Source organism: Ceratotherium simum, chromosome 24 (assembly GCF_057802395.1).
Source record: "Ceratotherium simum simum isolate JZ-2026a chromosome 24, ASM5780239v1, whole genome shotgun sequence".
Lineage (NCBI taxonomy): Eukaryota > Metazoa > Chordata > Mammalia > Perissodactyla > Rhinocerotidae > Ceratotherium > Ceratotherium simum.
The window spans coordinates 9,251,083-9,257,881 of record NC_141923.1 but is presented as its reverse complement, the minus strand read 5'-3'; the positions used below and the strand labels follow the sequence as shown (position 1 = coordinate 9,257,881).

At 46.2% G+C, this 6,799-nt stretch overlaps 1 protein-coding gene across 2 annotated transcripts in view; it reads left to right on the top strand.

The window, feature by feature from the left end:
* The first annotated feature begins 4,271 nt into the window (after positions 1–4,271).
* Positions 4,272–6,799, top strand: part of VRK1 (VRK serine/threonine kinase 1) — an 81,874-nt gene continuing 79,346 nt past the window's right edge. Inside the window, exon 1 of one of the 2 annotated variants that reach the window (XM_087447969.1) lies at positions 4,272–4,352. The gene's annotated coding sequence lies outside the window, so the exon portion shown is untranslated. Of the gene's footprint in view, positions 4,353–5,030; positions 5,050–6,799 lie in introns of those variants that run through there. The other variant, XM_087447964.1, reaches the window with a different exon arrangement.

Sequence of the window (6,799 nt, the reverse complement as noted above, 5' to 3'; positions counted from 1 at the left end):
GGGAAGACAAATAACTATGGCATCTCAAAAACCTGCTAAAAGATATTAACACACAAAATGATGAATTGTTGGTGCACTACACGGAGAGTGGTTAAACATTTGGTCTTCTGAGTTAGTGGAATCCCTGGCTTAAAGCCCAACTGCATCACTTATTAGCTGTGTGACCTTGAGCCAGTTACTTACCTTCTCTGATCTTCAGTTTCCTTACCTCTGCAGTGGGGGAGGGGATAATACCAACCACCAAGGGTTATTGTGAAAATTTCCTGAAATGTTGTTTGTAAAGTACTAGCACAGTTCCTGGAAAATGCTTAAAACTTAATAAATGGAAGCTGTCATCATCATCATCATCATCATCATCATCATCATCATCATCATTGATGTCACCATTATCAGGATGAAGAAAAGGAGAAGGAGGGAACATTTTCCTAGGCCTTTAAAACCCCATCCATCCACTTCTGACCTCAGAACAATCTATAAACATCAATTATTGTGTCATTAAATCTAAAAGGACCTCTCTCTACTGTTGTGGGAGTCACTAGATTAGTTCAGCAGAGTAACTAGGTCGACGTTACCTTGTCTACGAAGCCAGGCAAAACAACTTGCTCTTCTTCCTGTGTTTTCACTGCCCAGAGTCTGTGTGCCATCAGTTAGCTCTTATCTCCTGGCATTTTCCAACATCAGCAGCTGTGATTGCTATCAGGTGGGATATGGAGTCAGGCAGCTCTATTGGTCACCAGCAGTGACCTTGAGCAAATCTGTTCCTTTCTCTGGGGCTTTGTCTCCCCATCTGGACCCTAGGGATCACATTACCCACTTCTCAGGGTTACATGAGATGGTTTTCCCAGCACAGAATAAGTGCTCATAAAGATCATAGTTACTAGAATTTGTGGACATGTCTGGTTCTCCCGTTGGATTATAAATCTGTTAAGGACACTGTGCCTGGCACATGGTAGATGCTGAACAATCTTTGCTAAAATGGAAATAAGGGCTCTGGGCACCTGGGATGAGATGAGGCATCAAAACCAGGGGTAGGGGACTCAGAATATCCCTGAACACATTCCACTCCTCACTCCTCTCCCCTTTCCCTCCTCCCAGAAGGGAACATTTCCTTGGGTTGTTGTTAGGTCACCTACACTGCGTAACTGACACCCTAGCAGCTTTGTTCCTGGTAGATCCAAGCCCTTCTCAGACATTACTCATCTCCCTCCCATCAGCTTGGAGAGGCAGAGAACTGGGTGGTCCAGGATGGTTGTTCCCATTCTACAGATGAAAACAACAAGGACCAGGACTCATGAATTGACTGGGTAGAACCAGCACCTGCTGGGCAGCCTGGCAGGGCAGTGTCGCTTCCTAGTGACTTTGTTTGTTTGAACTTCATGATTGTTTGAACTTCACAGACTGAGTTTCTGCCATGGTCTAGCCAATACCAATCTCCTCTCCCTTTCCCGAAGTGCCCTGTTTCATTACTACCTTTCTGTGTCTTTGTGCTAGGGTTATCAGAGTTGGAGGGGCTTCTGAAAATAAAAAGGGCACTCTGGGAACAGACTATGTGACAAATCAATACAGATCCCATGCACAGATTTTTAACTGGTCTGCCCTGGCTAGGCAGCTGGAAAATTTTTATTCGTTGGGCCTAACCCACTCATGGGTCACCCTGCTGTATCCATGATGACCCATTAGCCAGGAATCCGATCACCTGACTATGACAGCATTTTGAAAAATCTCTATCCCTGCATTGAAATTTTTCTTTATTAGAATTTTCCTCAGGTACTGAGGCTGTGCATTTAAGGGCACATAGAAGTAGATTCAGGGGGCCTGGAATAATTTAAACTCTTTGAGATATTTTTTTCCCTTTAAGAAATGAGACAATGTATGTGAAAAAGCACAGTGCTGACCACATAGTAGGACCTCTTTAAACATTACTTAAACCAGAATCTCCAGAGTCCTAGAGGTTAGCCCAACCCCTAGCTCACAATAAGTGCTCAGTGAACATTTGTTTGGACTGTCTAGATATTTTTGAATATATGGCAGGGCTATACTCATGAACCTTTCCTCTCTAGTTCAATTCTTAAGTTCTAAAGGCCAGCCACAGCTAGACCTCACTGGGCAACCTTCTGCACAGTCTTGATCTTGATACCAAGCTATCAGCTTATCAAAATTCATCAAGGGTCTCTTATGTCCCAGATTTGTATCCCCACCTACAGCATTTCAGGCATGCTTCTCTGTGACGGCAGCTTGGACTGGTCTCCTGCATGCTCGGCACTGGTAGGACATCTCAGCACGTGTGGGTGGTGTTGGAGGTGTTGGTAACCGCCTTGGAACATAGCTGGATTTCAGTCGCATTTAACAGTAAGCCATCCGACTGAGGGTGACGTAACCATCAGCTCCAGAGTGAATACCTTTCAGTCTCACCTTGGAATACTCCGTGCACTGTTGCTGACTTAATTGTGCTTTAAGGCCAGCCAGTTGTTAACCCAGTGTGGAAGCGGGGACATCTCTTCTGCATGTGTATAGTGAGGTTAGGGGAACATGGTTCAATGTGACAGATTTAAGTCTTCTTAGCGTGTGTGTGTGTAGAATGTCTCTCTTAATGGATTCTGCACACAGTCTTGTTGGGGAATTCCACACCCATGAGATGTGTGAATCTTGAGACCTCCTTGCTGAAAAATATTCATCAAGTGCTCACCTGGAGTGTGTGTTTCCATCAGGGTCTCAAGAGGAAGCAGATGACATATTTGAAATAGGAGGGTTTATTTGCAATGAGACTATTAATAGGTATGGGGGTGGGAACCACAGGGATGGAGCAGCAACTTGTGGCTCAGCAGCAGTCATGGTGTTATCATCTGCAGATCTGAGGCACAAAGGGAGGGAGCTGTCACTGCAAGCTGAAGGGGAGGGCCAGTGAGCAGCAGCCTTCAGCTGAGGGACCCAGCCAGCTGGAGGTGACCTTGCCAACAAGGATCCAGAGGAATACCTACCCTCAGCAACCTTCCTCTTTCCTTCCAATCCTCTGTGGGATTTCACACTGGCCAAATCCACCTGAAGCCAGGGGCACAGGAACCTCGAAGTGGTTTGTACAGCTCAGCCTCCTGGGATCGAGGGCAGGCTGGAGAAATATCGGGAGCAGGTGAGGGTGTGTGGAGGGGCAGATGTAAGTCATCAGGCACAATGCTGCACTGTGCAATGGACACGGGGGTTCTAGGTTTTGTGAGCACTGACGCTCACACAATTTGGGGGGTCCACTTTAAGAAAATCATACAAAAATATCTTACTGTGGCAAATAACACCCCCTCCCTCCCCCCAAAACAAACAATGTGAACACATTGTTAAGGCCCTTCCCAGCGCTTTGGAAGGGACCCATGCATGTGAGGCTCTGAGCTTAATGCTTTATTAGCTTCATTGTGAAGCTCCCTATGCCTATGGCTTTGGTGATTTTGTTCTAAAACAGCGTCCCAGTCCACAATAAGCTTATAGTCTCACAAGTGATGGAGGCTTAGACAACTCATTATAAATGCAAAGCAATGAAAACTACAGAAGGTTAGGCAGACATTGAAACAGGCTTTGAAAGACAGGATTTAGACACATGGCAATGGGAGGGCAGAATAACATTAACACTATCTACTATTTATTGAGAACCTACTACGTGCAAAGCACTTTCTATAAATTAGATCATTTAATCCTGACAGGAGTAGGAAACTGAGACTCACAGGGGTTAAGCAACTTAGGTCACAAAGCTACATACAAAGTGGAAGAGCTGGGATTTGAACTGGGGGCTGATTTGCTTCCAGAGCCGGGCCATAGTATACTGAACCAAACTACATTCCAGGGTAGTGGACCAGAAGATGGGAAAACGCAGCGGAGACACTCAGCCAATGCAAACATAGGACTTTTACATCTAACCGTTTGTCAATATACTTATTTAATAAATCAAGCTACTGCGAACATTGGCAATATTTACTTCGGTTCCTAGTGCATTGATGGGTACAGTATCTGATTAGAAGGACAGACTCAGAGGCTGTAGACCACATTTCCCAGAAGCCCTCGGGGGCAGAGACCCGGTTCTTGCTTTGCCTTTAAAAGACTCCATTTCCCAGCAGGCAGCGGGAGCGCCGGCCCACGGCTCCCGGCATTCCTGGGGAGGCGGCGGGGGCCAGCGCGGGCTCCGCCCCTCTGCGCGGCGCTCCCGCTCGCCCCGCCTCCCCCGCTCGCCCCGCCTCCCCCGCTCGCCCCGAGCCAATGGGAAGGCCCCATACTGCAGGGTGTGACGGGGCCGGCGCCGCCGCGGAGTTGCGAGTCGGCGAAAGCGGCGGGAAGTTCGTAGTGAGCAGAAGGCGGCGGGTCCGCGGCTCCGGGTAGGGAGGCTGCGAGCGCCGAGCGGCGGCGGCGGAGGGGGAGGCCAGGGGCCGGGCCGGCGCGGGGCGGCCGGGCGGCGGTGACCTCGGGGGCGCCGAGGGCTGCGGGCGGCGCGGCGCGGGCGTCCCTCCTGCCCGGTCTCCCTCGGGCCCGCGGCGGCCCCGGGCTGCCTGCACGGGCCGGACTGGTCCCCAGGCCTAGGTCCACGTTCTGGACGGCGTCTGGGCGCGGGGAGACTTGCGCCACGTCGAGGCGCTCGGGGCGGGTCTGAGAAATGGGGTCCTTCCGCTGTCATGGAGCTCACACTCCGGAGGGAAACAGAGTAGAACAAACACTCTGTTTGTTCATGCATAGCATGAACAACGCTCTTAGCAGGAGGACAGGCGATTGTGGCCGCAGTGATGGGGTTAGGGAGGGCATCTCAGAGGAGGTGACGTTTGACTTGAGACCTAGAGGGGAGAGGGAACCTGCCCCCCTGAGGATAGCCTTCCAGCTTGCGACCGCCCTGTCCCTTATCTGTCACCGCCGCAGTGAGGCCTGGGGAGAGCTTGCACTTGAGAGCAAGGTGCAGGGCGGTGGAGCTCGGTGCGGGAGTTTTAGGAGGGAGTTCGTGTCTGTCTGACAGCTCCTCCGCCGTTCTTCTCTCTCCCTAACTGGCAGGGTGGCAACTGATGCAGCTGTATGCAACGGCAAAAGGTAGTTTTCCTACTGTCGAAATAGTTTTTGGCTCTGGTCTCAAAACTCTTAGGTGATTTAGTTAAATTTGACAAACAGCACCAGAGTGGCTGGGTTGAGAGGGAGGGAGGGAGGGGAGGCAGACACTAGGTTCCTGTAGAGGCATCCATCCTCTAACTTCTTTTCTGTCAAGTCACCCATTTTTGTCTCACTTTGTATCGACTCTTCTTTTCTCTCCCTCATCTGCCTTTCTTGGAACAACTTGGAAATACCTGTTTTGCTGTTGGGAGGGTAGTGGTTTTAGGAAACTGTTGAGAAGCCTCATTAATTATTTTTCTTTTCTCTCTCTCTCTGTTTTTTTTTTTTTTTTACTAAAATTGCCCATCTGTTGAGTCTGAAATTTGCAAGAGTAAAAAAAAAAATGTAGGGCAGCATTTGTTTTTAAGAGTTCAGAATAAAGGCACCTTACTTTTTATTACACGCTGAGCATGATACTTTTGGAGAGAATTTAGTCTACAGTTTGAAAGCAATTTCAGAGGGAAGCAAAGGTTCTTTATATAATCATTTTATTCCAATTATGCTGTTCAAAACGGCAGGTTCTGGGTAGACAAGGTTATGTTCTTCTACCTATGGAAGGGAATGTAACCTAAGTAGTCACTTAATAATAGCTTTCTCTGCTGAAACTGCCACAGATGGTGTTCTCTGTGCATCTCAACATTGCTGATCAGATTCTGTGTTAATACGGTATACAACTGAAATTTAATAACAATAAACTTGTGTTAAGCATTACTGTCAACTTAGCACTAGTATCTACTACAAATATCAGGTTTATAGTATACTGGCTTTTTGTTATGTTCAGTGCTGCAAAAATTATGAGAGGTTATTTGTTAAACATAAAATAGGGCAGTAACGTGTGAAGCATAGAACCTGGCATATAGTAAGTTAGTAAGTACCCAGGAAATGGTTACATGGAAAACTTATGCTAAGTTTTATTCCAGGATGCAAGTGTATATTTTAAAAATAACAGTAATTGCATTCAAAATGTTGACAAGCCCTAAAATTAAATTTCTTAATTAGGCCAGCTTTTTTCTTTTTGTATTTGAGAACTAATATGAAATAATAATAAATATATATGTGAGTGTCCTAGATGTCTAGAAAAGAAAAAACAAGATTTTTATTTTGACTACTATGTATTTTTTCCTTAAAGCCATCCTTAATAAGATAATAATGTACTATGAATAGAATTTTGATTTGAAAAACAAAACTTACTGGAAATGAAGCAAAGCTTTAAAATTTAACATATATCAAATGAAGGATGACTCCTGAATTTATGCAAATGTGCAAATGCTGGTATCTCCATATATCAGGCAGTGAACCTAGTGGGAATTAAATGCTGCCTCTTTGTGTGTGTGGGTTAGGCTTTCATGAAAATTGGTCTTGATGGGTTTTGAGAATGGATTGGTAACTGAATAGGACTGGAGAATATTTTTCAGACTGGTAGGATATTTTACGTGCTTGCTGAGGTTATTTTTCAGAGTGAGCGGAAATGGACTCGTTTATTGCCCAGATAACCATGTGCCTACTCTGTGTCAGGAAGTCTGCTAGGTGCAGAGTCTGTTCTTGGTATTGTAGTGTTTTGTTGAAGTAAGTTTTCTTTGTTTTAGATTAGTAGAGGTCATTTGTTTTTACTTTACTTATCTAGCATCCAGCACACAAGAAGTCAGTAAATGTGTAGGGCACATTTGAAGAAAGTATGGAATTTTGAAGAGGA